The following is a 16,582-nucleotide window of genomic DNA, read 5'->3' on the forward strand; positions in this document are numbered from 1 at the left end:
GTTCGTTCTCTTCCTCTGTGCATCTCCCTTATGGGTAAATCCCGTACTATAGTATCATCATTGTTGGACCTTCCGAAGAGGCGAAGAGCCAAGTGCAAGGTTCACACAAGTATGAACTATTGAACCTCCCAAAAAGGCAAAGAGCCAAGCGCAAGGTTTTATAGGAGTTGTCATCCTAGTAGGAGTGTACTATAACTATAGCGAACGATGCTACTGTATGATGCCACCACGTCACGTATATCCAAACATGTGCCACCTTTTTTTCTCAAAGAGCATGTTGGAGCCCGTGCAACAACCACACAAGTTGCACGCACACATAACAAATTTACTAGTAATAAATTCTAAAGGACAAATGCCAGTATGCCACACAAGTTCATCTCCAATTCATGTGATAAATTTGTGCATGACTAGTCTACATATATTCACAGCGCTGCCGTTCACAATTTACCGTACTCCACTTACACGTTATAGATGGGATACATGTCCTCCTCCAGGTTCCAGTCCCATGTGTTCTTCATGGATGGCACGATCCATAGCGGTGGGCAACGGGAATCATTGTCGCAACTTTCTAGTTTAGTTCCACACCATGGAGACTCATCCAAACTGAAGCGGCATAAATTAGGGATAGCGTGTCCCAGCATGTCGTTCATCCGGCAGTGCGCACTGAAGACACAACCATGCTTCATGAACGGCAGGCCTTTCGTGTCGTGCACAAAAGGTGGCATCCGCTTCACAATGGGGTAGTTGTCCCCAATGAAAAGCGAGTACTCTCCAAGAGTGTTCCTCGGCACCCACGTAGCATCACGGGGGTCGAACTCGGAGCCGTTCATCTGGTACACGTGACATCTCAGATCTGGACACATGGTGACGTACATAGTCAAGGTCCATGCATAATAATGTTGTGCTTAAATATGGCGGTCAGTAATACTGTGCAGCAAATAGTACTACTCCGGTATAGAGGAAGTAAAATAACTGGCTTATTATATATAGCCATTCTTGGCTACATGGACGGGATAGTAAGACATGGAAAAACAAAAATGGTGGCAGCTAGTGGGTTCAAGTCTTCAAGGGCCTAGCTAGCTATACGCGTCCTCCAAGGTAAAAAGTACTCCTACTAGTACGTAAGTAGAGTACTGGTACAACAATGAAAAAGAAGGCGAGAGGGTTAAAAAATGGAATACCTGGATAGATGGTGATGGTCCGATCGTGGTAGATTGTGTGACCATGTTGCACATCAGCGGTCCCATGGGTAACGACTGCTAAGATAGTTGATCCCAATATGCCAAAGTCAGCTACAAGGTTCCAGGTTTGACCGAATCACGGATGCAAATGCACATCTAGGATCGGCGATCTTATTTTGATTGCGGAATGACTGGTCCCTGCAAAATAATGGAGTGTCGTTAGGGATGCAAATGATGGTTTGTGCATTCCGTTTGCAATCTCCCGTACCGTAGGATGGAAACCAGATGAAACAAGTCCACTGGCTTGTCACCGCGAAGATGCGGCCTAGATGGCGCACAGCATCTTTGAACGTGTAGGGGTACAAATCTACCACCACCAGCATGCACCAGCCTCTGCCGTTAATGCCTCTTGCATTGATGGCAATCCTTATGTCGAACACCGCAATGAGATAGTAATCGTCATAGCTGCGTCGCTTTGTCGGCGGGTCCGCAATTGCTATCTTCTTCAATCTCATGTAGGCATCATCATACGTATTCAAGCCCAGCCAGTCCGGAAGGCCGATTCCAATGGTGGAGAAGGGGTCTACCGGAACGGCCACACTGCTGTGGATGTTGTGCAAAATGATGGTGGTATTCGACCGGAAGTATGCAAGCCAATCTTCGTTGGCACCGACCCAGACCTATATATAAGACGGTGGGCAGCGGAGAAATTACAGGATGGAAATGGAATAACTAAGTACTACATGATCAAACTCCATTACTGACCTGCTCATTGGACAAAATCCGACTACCTCTCAACGTCGGCAACTCTAGCGGAGTCAACGTGCAACCATGGCCAGGGAGCGGTGGACTGTTCGAAGGATTGTCCCATAGAAGAACCTTCCCCTCGAGGACGCATGGAAGACCAACAAGCATGGCCTTTTCCCAAGCCTTTTTAAACACCATCTTGAAAAAGTTGGTGCAGGAAGCACCGAGTCTTGCGGAGGTGAGGACGTCGGAGCGGCGTGCGATTTCTCCCAGAGGATCATCGTCCAAGGTCTCCCAGCCCCGACGAGGAGGAGAACCACCTGGCGAATCCATGAGAGCAGCGACAAACTGCCTTCTCTTCGGGGGAGGGGAACTGGCGAGGAGGAGATAAGAGTGTAATAACCGCAGGGCCTCATCCCTTCCAACTGTAGATCGTTCCTTAGCAAAGGGGTGAGGCTATTATTTACTACTAGTACTAGCATTATGGGACGTTATGGGATTGCATTATACTGTAAATAATAGCACTAGTAAGAAATTTTTGGCACTAGATAGTACTCTATAATGTGGGATTGCATTATACGTTATGGGATTTTTGGCACTAGCTAGTACTCTATAATACTGGAACGTTATGGGATTGCATTATACGTTATGGGAGTAGTTTTTGGCGTGGATTAAGAAATTTCGGGTATGTTTTTGCTATTTTTTGTACATGCCAGCTAGTGTCAAAAAACGTCTTACATTATGTGACGGAGGAGTACGTACTCGTACTGTAGCAGTACTAGTACTACTTTCTCAACTAGTAGTGCGATGTACTGTACTTCTAGTATAGTGCACCAGTTTTGAACTCTTGAATCTCATGGCCAAGGAGCTATAGTTGGAAGTGGAGGGTACTACTATTCTCTAGAACCGTTGTTGTACTATCAATGCAGGGAAAGTACACCTGTGTAGTGGCCTAGTGGGTACTCTCGGTGCTCTATTCAGCCGCTCCTCTCACGTAGCTGGCCTACTCAGCCGCTCCTCTCACGCACACACTAGCAGCCTGTTTATCAGCGACGGTTACTGCGGGGGCGGAACATTTGAGTTATTTGATACAGCGAGACTAGGCTTTTCACTTCCATTTGTGGAGGTGTAATGGATCTCGTCGAACTTTGTTAGTAGTTTCTTCTTTATGAATGAGATGAAGCAAAGCTTTTGCCTTCGTTTTAAAAAAAACACGTCAAGAGGAATTTCTTTTATAGTAGAGCCGATAATGGAGTGAAGTCCATGCGTGCAACGCCACAAGCTATAGAGTAGTAGTAGAGCACTTTACGTACAGAGCCATATTGCACAGTTCCCAATGCCCCGCGAGGCTTTTCTGGCTCCTCGGGCTTAATTGGGAGGCGCTAGTTTAAATATGCTACTAGATGATGATGAAGCTGCAAGCGAGGTGCGGCTAGGGCGAGCACACAAGCCACGAGATGCTGGGAAGGACAACCCGTTCATGTGGCTAGGCTATCCAGTGCACCCAGATTGTGGTGTCGCACGTCCGTTTGACTTCAAAACTCAAACTACCCGTGTAAAATATTGGCTCGCAGCGAAGTTACTATTTAAAAAAAAGGCCGCCGTGCGTTCGCCGGGATCGAACCCATAAAATGAGGTATACACTCCCGCGACCACTAGTAGTACTCGTTGGAGTACAACGCAACCTAGAATCGCCTTTTGTCGCTAGTAGTACATTGTTCCTTACAAGAAACACCTAATAATGCAAGAAACCACTAATAATGCCAAGAAACTACTACCACTTGTATATGTGGCAGACTTAAGATAAGACTACCTTATCAACCATTGTACATGCTCTTACCAACTAGCCCTACCAAGAAACGACCACTCTACAAAGTGTCGTTATAGGCATGTTTCAACCCATGGCCCTGTTTGGATACATTTGTTGTCAATCTAACTCTGCCATCCAAACACCACTTTGGTTAGAGTTAGTTCAGGGTTAGAATCTAACTCTAACCTCTGACTTAGAGTATCCAAACAGGTCCCATGTCGCCCATTAAGTCAACACCTTCTATTCGACCGGGCGTTATGACTTGTGGGACCTACATGTCAGTCTGCACAAAAATCCCCGATTGACCTCCTACCTTCGGCCCGTCCACCTAGTCATCCTCAGCCATGGGATGCAGCTACCGCCGCCGGCAGAAGGCGAGGTTAAAACCGTCGGCGGTGCGGAACCCATCTTGCGGCAGCCCGGATGCCAGCTCCGTCCGGCGCTCGCGACCACTAGCTAGCCAAGATAACTCTATCCAGCTGCTTGTCTGCAAGGTTTGCTAGCTAGATTGGCACGGCGGCGCGGCGGCTTGCTCGCGTGCGCCGCGCTAAGACCAGCCATCTGGCTCGAGCGAAGGCCAGCACGGTGGCTTGCTCGCTCGTGAGTCACGCTCGGGCCAGCCTGCCAACCCGTGCGGAGGCCAGCGCGGCATCCGGCCCGTCCGGCGGAGCGGCGGCCAACTCGCTCATCACCGGCGCCACCGACGAACACGCATCAGTATTGTTTGAAGTAATGTTCAGGAAAAATAATGATTTGAGGGGGAATAACAGGATAGAAGGTCAAATGTGGGTCCCTTGTGTCAACGGTCAAACAAAATGTGTTGGTTTAAGCTGCCTCGTCAGCACGGACGTGTGGGCCAACCCTATCATAAATGGGTTTAAACTAACCTAATCGGTACCCCCTCTGTCCCATAATACAAGATGTTTTTGCAAGCTAAACTAGCTTGCAAAAACGTCTTACATTGTGGGGCGGAGGGAGTACCAGGTAGTAGTTTTTGATGTGGATTAAGAAATTTTGGGTATGTTTTTACTATTTTTTGTACAATAGATTCTTCCTAGGGCTGGTTGAAAGTGATAGTTTTTTTGTTAAATACTCTACATATTGTAAGTAGGAGTGAAAGTTAAGCTTTGGAACCCAATATGTAAGGCTAGTTACATAGTGAATATGTGTACATGATTGAAAGTAAATATCAACCATGAGTAACTAATATCTTGATGGAAAACTCGAAACTATGAAATACTAGAAAAAAATGCATGGTTAGAAATACTAGCAATGTTCATGTGTGTTGCAACGAATCATAATTAGAATAATACTTATTCACAAACTTGATACAAAACACTCTAATTTTGATATACATATATCACTAGAGATATATTATGTTTCAATTAGAATATATTCCTTGGGCTGGTTTGGTGAGGTCAGGGAGGGATGTGGTTGGTTTTAAGATACTAATTATGGGTTTTTCTGCAAATTGGTAGACAAGTGGGATGTTGGTGAAAAAGACAACAATTTACCTCACAGTCATTAGATGTAGATCTAATGGTCACAAACGACGGATGACAGACACACCATCATCACCAACTTAGTCTTCTGTAGGAGTACTAGCAAGATTCGTGCATTGCACGGAACATTAAGATGCATTTTTTTTTATAAAACACTTGTTGTGATTGACCCATGCAGGAGTAATCCCATGTGTAAAAACTAATGATATCTCGAGAAATAGGAGATAAGGTGAAGAGGAGTGGGGCGTGGTGGTGATTGGTGGTTGGACTGAGCGGAGGCATGGGGATTGACGACGCCGGCAGTGACCATCAGGCCAGTTTGTTTGAGAGGCTTCCTTTCTTAATTGCTCAACAATGAGGTTGTTGGAGATAAGGATGAACGACGGAAGGCCTTGTCTGTAAATATGGAGAGGGGTGCATGTATCTATTAGTTTAATTTTCATCCGTCAGATATAAATCGGACGGTTTATATTGCAAGATGGCACGCGTACCATCATCATAACCCGGTTTTTTATCTCTACTCATAATGTCTCAGTTGGTTGAATAGTACAGTTTATTTTCGTCTCACCACTTTCAACCGTTTTTTTTCGCTGGTTTTTTTCGTCCTCTCTCCCCCCCTCTCCACCCCACGAAGAGGCTACCCCTCGCATGAAACGAAAAAAAACCAGGCGAAGAGCCCTCTCGCCCGTAGCAAAAAATAATCAGGCAACAACGCTCCCATCGATCTAGGCCACGTCGGCGCCGCCGCCGCCAATCCGCTCGTATGCCGCCGCCGCCAATCCGCTCGTATGCCGTCGCCGCCATTCACCCCTCTCGCATGCCGCCGCCATCACCCATCGCCACTGATCGGACGTGGAGCTCGTGTGCCATGACCTCCATGGCACCCATGGCCGCCTGCTCGGGAGATGGGGTCGCCATGTTCGACGCCGCCAGCGCCTCGTGGACCTCAGCTCCAGGTCCGCCGCCATCGAAGTCAGGTACGCCTCGTCGACGACGACGGCCATGGTCGCCAGTCCCCACTTCCATGGTCAATCAACTGATCTTATCTGAGATGAAGTTCTACAGGAAGAGAATCTAGAAATTCTTGCGCTGGATGCAGTAGACGAAACTGATCTATTTGATCTGATCCCAACTTCCCAAGTCCCGATGAGAACGTATACCTACGTGGATCCAAGTCGAGTTGGGAGCGGCATCGATCCAATGAATGTGCAAGGAATTTCTGAATACATCACTTCTATTTGATTATGGGTATGTTCGTTGGTCATTCAATTCAATTGTTCGTACAACAGCAGAATTTTCCCTTTAGCACGAATTTCCAGTAGTTGTGTTGCTTCTTTTGAAGGTGGATCTTGGATTCATTCCATTAGTTTTATTTTCCGAATTTCCAATTATTTGAGTATCCTCTCTATAGCTGCCTTCAGAGAAGAACATGAGCCTGAATACTAATGCATCTGTCCAAGCATGAGGAAATTTGCTAAAGTCTTTGCGGACAGGTTGACGACAGGAGCTGATCGGAATATAAGATACTAATGCATCTGTCCAAGCATGAGGAAGTTTGCTAGTCTTTTGCGGACAGGTTGACGACAGGAGCTGATCGGAATATAAGATACTAGGACGACGCATGGTCCATGGGGGATACCTTCTTCACCACCACTCTCCGGGCAGCCCGACCATGCTCCTTTTCATGGCTTTGCTTCCTTGGCCTGATTCTTTTAACTGATGAAGCTTTCGTCGATTTTACTATTTTCAGGTGCTATAAATCCAAGCGTTCATCCATTCTGGTCTAATTCTTTGGATAATTTATGAAGGTTATGGTTCTGGTATTTGTACGTATTTGCAAATTGTTCACCAGGCCTGGTTAGTATCTTGGACTGCAAAAGCACATCTCTTAGTTCTTTAATATGCACTTAGCTAGATTTATATTCCTAAATGTCTGTATCATTAATGCCATGGCTCTTTTACTTATAGTTGTCCTCGAAGGAGGAAATAATAGGGAGGATTGGAGATGCACAGGGCATGCCATGGCAATGAAGTGTACACCATGGACAGCTAAGCCTAAACCATGTTAATAAATTTTTATATGCTCAATTTATGATTTTGTGTTGGTTCTGATGGTTTGAGAAAAATTAAGTGAGCCAGTATAAACAAACGCTAATTACTTCAATTCAGTTATGCAAGCTGCAGAAAACGAACTATTAACTCTGATCTTCTAATGCTTCCTCTTCTTTCTTAATGTGGTTTGGCTCAACAAACAATATTTTCTTTGTGGCATACTGCACTAGCTCTGATTTGAGTACTTCAATTCAGCATAAAGTAGCTTATTTTCCCTCCTATTGTTAGTCTGCAATGATATGTACTGTCCTCAAGTACACTGTCGTGTTTTGGCAAGCGATTTGAAGCTAGCGTGCTGTATTTTTGCAGGTGATTGCTTTAATCCAATTTTGCAAGCAATCTAAAGCCAACAGGCCTTGTTTCTTCCCAAAGTGGTGGCGGTTAGAGGCTAGCAGTACTTATGGTGTGCAGTTTAAATTATTTAAGGAAGATTTGATTTTCCCCACAAAAAAGGAAGACTTGATTTGATGCCTCTAACTGATTATATCTTTAAGCAAACAATGGATATTGAATAACTGCATCATATTTGGAGGTAACAGTGACGTGTCATATGTTTTGGGATACAGGCAATACTTTACTTTACTTACCAAATTACATTACTACATTACTAATAGAAAATTTACTTATAATGATAGGAAATCGTGTCTATTGATGGAGCTCGAACTACATAGTACAATCAACATGTGTCTAGCTCAGAGCTCTTGTCCTATAATTCCATGTTATGCATGATTTCTTCTAAAGTTTCCATGAATTTTGCTTTACATCAAAAACTTAATCGAACTCCTTCCAGGACAAAAGTAAACAATACTACATATCTTGATATAAATCCTCTGAGTAGTATGCCCCAATTTTTAGTTCTTCATATACATTTTTACTTGCATAGTATATTAATTTTTCTCAAAACAGGTACATACTTCTATCATGCATAGCGAGTGTATGAAACATCTTTTTTAATTAAGATGTCCTTCAATAAAAATATTGTATATTTAGAAATATTTGGATAACATACATGATCTGTATATTCTTTTTCAAGTAGAGTTAGGAATATATTTTTAATTAAGAAACATATTTTGTACAGAGGGGGTGGAAGTGCACCGTTCATAAGCTTAGGGAAGCACAAGCGCACAACCAGTTACCATCATCTTCAAATGCGCCGATATAATTGGCAATGCATGTTTCTCCATGTTTTAAGTATACATATCATGTTGTGGTCCATAGGCACTTGGGCTCCCTCCATGATCTGAGTAACATTATTGGCTTGTATATGCAATGTTTTCTACTCCCTCCGTTCCCAAATATTTGTCTTTTTAGAGATTTCAAATGAACTACCACATACGAATGTATATAGACATATTTTAGAGTGTAGATTCACTCATTTTGCTCCGTATGTAGCCACTTGTTGCAATCTCTAGAAAGACAAATATTTAGGAACGGAGGAAGTAGCTACAGAAGCAAAGATCAAAACAATTCACAAAGCTACAGACAATTAAACCGCTCAATTAATAATTCACCACACTTTTATCTGAAATAATAGATCAAACATGGGTACTTTTAAATTTTTATTGTACAAAACTGTTGCAACGGCATGCAACCCTGTACTGTACTAATTTGTACAGAGATTGCAAGCTGATGTTTTACAATGATATAGGAAGATTAGTAATGGAGATACAAGAGATGGTTGAGGGTTGCTCGCTGATTCAATTCGTGCTTGGTCTAGGACTAGATGGCAGTGTGGATGTTGGGTATGACAAGAAGAACGTATGGGTCGTGTGCGTCGTCATCGACCACCCATCATCGAGGACAGGGCCTCATGTGGGACCTCGGGAGGAGGGGAGAACAAGGGCGTGCACAACATCAGAGCCGATGAAATTCATGTGCATGGACTGCGTCCGGCCTGCCGTGGCCGACCGCTCCATCCTGCTCCTCTAAAAGTGCATGAGCAAGGCAATCCTGCCATTATTTTTGGACATCTGCTATCAACACAACTACTTATTTCCCATATTGTAACCAGTAACAGGCTAGCGGCTATGCTATTTCATTTCACAATGTATATACGGAGGTACCTTTGGAGTTCAGTGTGTCCATTACATGCTTTGTGTGTTGAGAGGGGTCCACATGGTGGCGGGCGGAGTTCCTTGGGCTCCATGGAGGCAGCTGAGACCTGGTGTTGCGCTCCTCCCTTTGTCCGCCACCTCGCCATCTCGGGCGCCGCTGTGGCGAGTGCTCTAACCAGCTCCAGATCGCTACACTCTACAGAATAATTCTTCAACTTATCAATCTTGCTACTGGTATTCATCCACCACTAGGTCCTTTATCTGGATGTGTTATTAGTTCTTCGCAACTCCCAATTCCGATCCGTTCTAGAGGGTAAGTATCTTTTTTAAATGAATGAACAGGAAAACTGTGTCTTAGTAAAAAAAATCATGTTTCATTTGTGTATGCGACATTTAAGGACAGTGCCATCTGGAGAACTTGTTCATTGGTGCTTTCCATGAGGTTTATGGTAAGATTATATATTTGTTTGTTTGTTGCGACAGAAATTATAGAGTTGTTTTCCCTCTATTGTCTTTATCTATTCACTTTGATACAATACACAATTAAATGATCGGGGTTTTGAATACATAGCATGGGTTCCTTGTGTTGGAGGCATTTGACACAAGCCTTTGCTGCTGTATAGCCAAGCTGGATTCTTTACATTCTCAGAATTACATTTATCATTTTCCCTCTTGGAAGCTAAAAAAGAATAGTAAATGTATTTTGTTCATAGCTAGGCATACTTTGTTCTTGGAAGGCATAGTTTGTTATTAAATTCTAAACAGTTTTATAAATGGTGACAAATAAAGGGTTGTTATTAATTTCTAGGGATACTGAAATTTTTGGCTTGTACTGAATTGTTTATGGACCTATTAAAATATCCCCTTGCACTGAAATTTGATTTCTACTGACTTTTTTTTAAAGATACCTAAGACTTCTTGTGCTAAAATTACCCTGTTACTAAAATTTGCCTTGCTACTGTTGTACTAAAATTTAACTATTTAGTAGGAAGGAAGAGCACAAGAGGGAGCAAAAAAGAACAAGGAGAAAGCGACGCTTAGGAGAAGTTAGCTCAAAATCCACTTACATGATTCGTGGTTTTGCCTAACCACTACTTGATTCGTGATAGCATTGCACCAGACACATAACATCCAGTTGTATAATTGTATAAGTAGAGTGTACTTGATGCCTATTCATCTTTATTCATCCTTCTGTTTTCATCTTTGGGTCTATTTGACTTGTTCCCTGAATAAATTATGGACCCCCTTAGCTGGCAAACGGTCACTGGGAGGGTTTGGAATTTGCGAATGATTTCAGTGCCATTTTTTAGTTAGAGGGGATGGCAGTTTCTTCAGAGCGACAGGGCGGTTTCTGTCAGAGAAGGTAATTTCTGTTTTTAAAACTGTCATCGTTTGATCTCGTCTCAAAACTAAATCTGCCATAAAAAGGGGTTCGATTGTGACAGAAGGTAAGTTCTGTTTTTAAAACTGTCATTGTTTGATCTCGTCTCAAAACTAAATCTGCCACAAAAGGGGTTCGATTGCCACCCCTTTTTAGCGACCGCTTGCCAGTTAACTTTTCCTTAAATCATAATATAGGCAAGAAGTGCATGTCAAGTATAGCAGTGCATTAAAAAGTATAACATGTGAGGTCATTTTTGTTTGTTGCGCGGAGTATGGCCATTAATTTGTGTGCTTCATAGTGGTGGAGTAAATGAGCCAGGATTAGCCAGTTAACATTTCCATTTAATATTTAAGCCTCTAGGATATACTATAGCCGTCGAATATTAACACTGAGCAACATTAAGCTGAGCCAAAATTAAGTTTTGAGTTGTGGGTGAGGGAAAGACAGAGGGGGGAGTGGGTGTGTCTGTGTGTTTGTGTGCAAGGGAGGGAGGGGGAGAGAGAGAGATGTTGGGAGAGAAGGGGAGGGAGGGAGATGTAAGGTGGTAGAGTGGGAGAGCGAGAGACAGATATATAGTGTGAAAGAGTGGATGTAAGGAGAGAGGAGCACTGACATATTATAATGAGAGAGAGAGATGGAGCTTTAGTGTGAAATATAGCACGAGTGCACCATTACGTGCTTGAAATTCGAGGTCTGTGTTGATGGAGATGGAAGGATAGATTGGGAGCCATATATGTCACCAATTGACGCGGCAAACATGGACTGGGGGTTGTGGAGATAGTTGATGGAGAAAGAAGTTGAGTGAATTATTGATAAAAAGGTAAACCACAGATGGAAAATCTATTGGTACATGTTAACCCGATTAAATCTTCATGCTAATTGTATATATTGCTTGAGCGTGATGGTTATGATTCGAGAAATATATTTTTTATACTTGTTGAAGTATCGTGCAAGTGAAGCTAAAGACAATATTCTAGACTGTGTGGGAATATGTTATGCGCATCACATAGATCTTAGTTTGTAACATACAGTTATTTAGATCATAGCTCTCTATGTACACATCGTCGAGTCACATTACAGATGAATTGGATTTCAATTATTTTTCAATTGTTGCAAGCTATCTTTTCTGTACATCTGAAATATCATATACATTATATGCACAATTAGAAAAAAAATATTATACATGCAAAATTTGATATGAATTGCATTAATAGGTGTAATTAAAAAAATAAATTAAAAGCCCGTGGCAACGCACGAGCGTTCTACTAGTAAGAGAAGAAATATAAGTATGAAGATGCAAACGTAGTATCGATACTTGTTTCCGTAAACTAGCATCTACATTCTATTCAACACCTCAGCATGTGAGGCCTTAGCACAATGACTTCTTGACTGTGTAAAACAAAGGTTTTTCTGTCGCCGATAAGGAGGGGGTGACAACGGCGTACTTTTTGGCTTGCTCTAGTCCTAGTAGTCATACTATGTGGTCTAAGCACGTGTAGATTTTTTTTTCACGTCTCGTGTTCGTCGTACTGCCACGACTGTTGATGAATAGACGGTAAGTTATTCACGGGGAAACCCTTGTTGAGCGTGTTTGCGAGAGAGAGAGAGAGAATGTGCGTGTGTGATATGTCTAGAGACTGAGGCAATGATAACAGATTCTTTGTATCTATGTGTGTGGAGGATAGAGAGAGACATGTACATGGGGGCTTTGTGTTGTGTAACGTGGAGACACATATACATAACTAGTAAATATGCCCGTGCGTTGCTACGGGTTGTTGTTCAAACCATGAACTATAGCCCGTGCATTGCAACAGTTTTACAAAATTAGTTATAGTTAGTTTACTTGTTATTTCATCAGATACATATTGCAAAAATAAAAATAACAGCTTATCAATAATCCAAAGAAATATATGCCACTTTCATTGATTATACAGGAACTGGTCAAAATTTATTATTAGATTTGGATCGAGATAAACTACTTTAGTTTCCCGAAAAGCAAAAAACTCCCTTCAAAGTGTAGAATTAACTCTACACAAGATGCTTAATGGAAGCAAACATTTGTTAATTGTATAAGTCTATGCAAAACAAACTCATTGAAGTTACTCACCAAGATGCCCGATGCAATTCCAAAGCAGAAAACGGAATACAAACTCGTAAAACTCACAACAATGTCTGTATGCAAAGCCTCACAAGAGGTTTCTGCAATCTCACAAGACGCTGGGTTTAGTCTAGACGATCTTCTTCACAAGCATATTTTGTAAGCAACTACTACCTCTGATCCTCATGATGCAATGATTGCACACTAGGTTTGCAGCTCTATTGGAATGTGTTGGTCTCGTTTATACCTTCGCATGATTGCGACTTTGGTTTACTTGTGCATGTATTCAGCGATGTACTGAATGTAAATAAGGCTATTTAGTGCCAGTCTGCCATTGCCTCTCAAGGCTTTAGTAAATAGACATATAATACCTCTTATTTATTTTATCTGAAGGTTCTTGTCGGATTCACAGTGAAAATTGACAAAAAACTGACATTAAAATTTCTAAAAGTGGACAACTAAAGGAAATGTACAAACAAAATTTAATTTGTGCCAAGTAGGTCAAACCAGAACTATAAAATGTCATTTCTGAAATCTTTGCCAAGTATGTTATCAACATAAGAAAGGAGCCTTGCACTGTGTTTTGACTGAAAGGTGCACATTGGTGACCTTAATGTAAATAACATGTCTTAAAATAGTTCATGCAAGGGCTACAAAAACATATGAAGAACATAACCCTTCCAAGGTCAAATGGAGTTTTGAACCATTATCATAACCATGAAGATTCGAATCCCCAAAAATAGGGCAGTATTAAGATGTAGATTTCTAGAGTCGTTACACTGTTGTTTGTATCCCTATGGAAAACAAAATTTGAGTACAATTAAATCCTATTAACCTACTACAATAATTCAAAATAATCAACTAAATTGCATTTACTGAACATGAGAACTTATTCTTGGAAGATGTCAGAAAGGAGATCAAACACCATCAACAATAGGCTGTTTAGAAAATAAATGACATGTCAACTGGCATAGAAAATCTTTAAATCATGTTTGACATGAAAATTTGGCTATTACAAATGGGAACTAAATTACACCTGAGAAAGAAAACATCAAGAAGCTGGAGAGAACGGACATGAAGGAACCACCTGAACATACAATTGCACCAACAGGATAGAAATCCATCTCCATCGATCAAACTTGTTTTCACCCTGTCGTACGTAGTGGAGTACACATACGGCATATCTGATGTCATCGGTTCATCAATTGATTCAAAAGAAAAGTTCCGACCAAGCATGCATGAGCACATCCCAGGAGCTCCTAGCACTGACTTCCAACACCTATAACATATTTTAATACCATGGAGCAGTATTTTCCATATGAGATCATCCTCACCTACTGGTCCAGTCACATGAATTTTTACAAGCCAATACAACTTTTAACTGTCGGACTGAAACCACAAAGCTATAGGCCTGAAGAACAAAAGGCAAAAATCCTCAAATTAACTGACCGGCCACTTGTACTGGAATAACATATCTCTCCGTAGCGCATTATAGCATGATGTTAAACCAACCGGTGGCCAACAAACCAGCTTTGACCAATCAAAAATAGATCCCACAGGAATCCCCAAAGAGCAACACTACAGCAGCAGATTACAACCTGATCAGAGATGCCAGCCCAATGGCAAGGAGAGGAGGGCATACCTCGGTGGTGGTCGTCGAATCCTCATCTACTGCCTGGCCTACCTGCAACTCGTCCAGAGAATATCGTAGATGTTGCTGCAAGAGCTCGACCCGCCGCATTGATGACCAGCAGTCCACCTGCAAGAGGGCGCAGGTGGAGGCCATGATGGCCCTCGTTGACGATGTCGCCTACCTCGCCGGCACCTAGCTCGCCACTGCCAAGGCCCGCTGCAACATCAAACAACCAACAACACTAAATTTTCCAATTGAAAGAAGCAAAGATTATTTAACAACAATAATTTTTGATCTCAAATTCAACATCCTTCAGAGCACCAGGGTCTCTATCTCTCTGCCAATCTAAAGTTTCAAACGGTCCAATGCCAAAACCTCATAAAGTCACCACAAGCTTATCTTCTAATGTTTCGATTCGAAAGAAGTCCCAAGAATTTCAGGTATCATTGACCTGAGCATGGAAAACAAAGCTTGTAAATGTCATGGTGATTTCACTCCTAATCGATGGCAGAATTCGTTTGAGAAATATATGCACAACAGAGGTACCGGAAAAAATGATATAAACTGACCACGTCTAGGATTCTGATCTACAAAAATAGAAGACTTAATGTTTCTGGCTTGCTTTGAACTGATGCACCAAATGAAAACATTTGATGTGCCCTCCTATATAATAATTAGAAAACATAATTCTTTTACGAAGAAGAATAAATATTGTGTGTTGGACCATTCATGTCGTTGGCATCAATTGTTAGTATTTTTTTAAGAGAGAGAACATCAACTATTGATCTTAAAATTACTTTATGTCCACTCAAAAGTATTAAAGCCACTCTTCACTTGCATGATCTACAAGTATCTGAATACTTCCTTATGGACTATATGGCTCAGAGGTCCATCTTAATAACGATCTAAAGTTAAAATGGAAGCAACTAAGGAAGCAGAAGTAGCCTGTTAGGAGCTCTAACTCAGAAACACATAGATGCAGTTTCCTAATATAATCCAAATATATTTGAAAAGGTTGATTGTATTAAAACGGCAATAACCGACCATGAATAATAAATTTTGGAAATAGAAACAATGAAGTGCAAGTTAATCATACACCATGAGATGCGATAGGTATATTAAGTTTGAATGTTTTCTTGTGCTGAAACAAACAAATGTGCATGCAGTTTTTTTTCAGCTTTAGCATGGGAGAACAGTACTTTGGCAGTGACTGAGTTTCTTCACCGGCACACTGATATTGACAATTACATATATTTGTTTCTACTGCATGTAAAATGAAAATTTTGATTAATTTGCGTACCTGTCTAACCTAGGACATCGCAATGCTCATAACAAATCTAATGACGTGTCTCACCTAACCTGCCAAACTCTGCTTTTTTCTTTCGGGGAAACCTGCCAAACTCTGCTATGATCAAATCTTTAAGATAGAGCTCCGGTCAAGTCAGTTGATTTAGAACCTTTTCAGTTTAGAGTTAGTAACATGTAGCGGCCAAGTTTTCTTATTTGTGTTGGCTTGTTGCCTTAATAAATGATCCTTTTCCAAAATAATAATATTACATACACATGGAGGCTAGGAAACAGAAAACTGTGTCCGAATGGATTGATACATCTATCTATACGTTTGCATTATAACCTTAATCTAATGGAAGCAGAGAAATTCAAAGAAACTAATAATCTAAGAGCACATCATCAACCATGGAGGCGTTCTGTTTGAAGTTCGGTGTCATGTAGAAATTTAAAGCGCCTCGCTGCTGCTGTGCACAATTACAGGAATCCTACCATTTCATTATAACTGTAGCATCTACTCCAAATACTGAATGATGGCATTAACCTATCAAATATTGAATGCAGCTAGTTTTGGGTTTTAAAATAGTTATTTGTCCTGACTAAAATAAGGATTTTGACATTGGTTGTAGTTTTGCGGCAAATTAATGATAGGCTGCAATTATGAATCCAAAATTTATATTAGTGCTAGAGCACAATCATTGTGCACAAAGTAAAGGAAAACAATTGGTATATACACGATACAGAAGAAATTGGAAGTACATAGTACATGGGTGC

The 16,582-nt window shown here is 41.6% G+C and overlaps 2 long non-coding RNA genes across 5 annotated transcripts; one reads left to right on the forward strand and one right to left on the reverse strand.

Moving 5' to 3' along the window:
- The first annotated feature begins 5,917 nt into the window (after positions 1-5,917).
- Positions 5,918-10,606, forward strand: LOC125515993. 4 transcript variants are annotated; one of them, XR_007287201.1, is made up of 4 exons: positions 5,918-6,217; positions 6,306-7,097; positions 7,209-7,884; positions 7,988-10,606. It is a non-coding gene; the product is annotated as an uncharacterized LOC125515993 (long non-coding RNA). The 4 variants fall into 4 exon arrangements; XR_007287200.1 differs by having other exon boundaries at positions 6,306-6,488; positions 6,734-7,097; positions 7,209-10,606; XR_007287199.1 differs by having other exon boundaries at positions 6,298-7,097; positions 7,209-10,606.
- Positions 10,607-13,473: 2,867 nt separating this feature from the next.
- LOC125517342 lies at positions 13,474-14,077 on the reverse strand. The gene is made up of 2 exons (XR_007287558.1): positions 13,976-14,077; positions 13,474-13,682 (listed from the first exon to the last, which is right to left on the reverse strand). It is a non-coding gene; the product is annotated as an uncharacterized LOC125517342 (long non-coding RNA).
- Positions 14,078-16,582: the final 2,505 nt, after the last annotated feature.

The sequence above is a fragment of the Triticum urartu genome, chromosome 6, assembly GCF_003073215.2.
Source record: "Triticum urartu cultivar G1812 chromosome 6, Tu2.1, whole genome shotgun sequence".
NCBI lineage: Eukaryota > Viridiplantae > Streptophyta > Magnoliopsida > Poales > Poaceae > Triticum > Triticum urartu.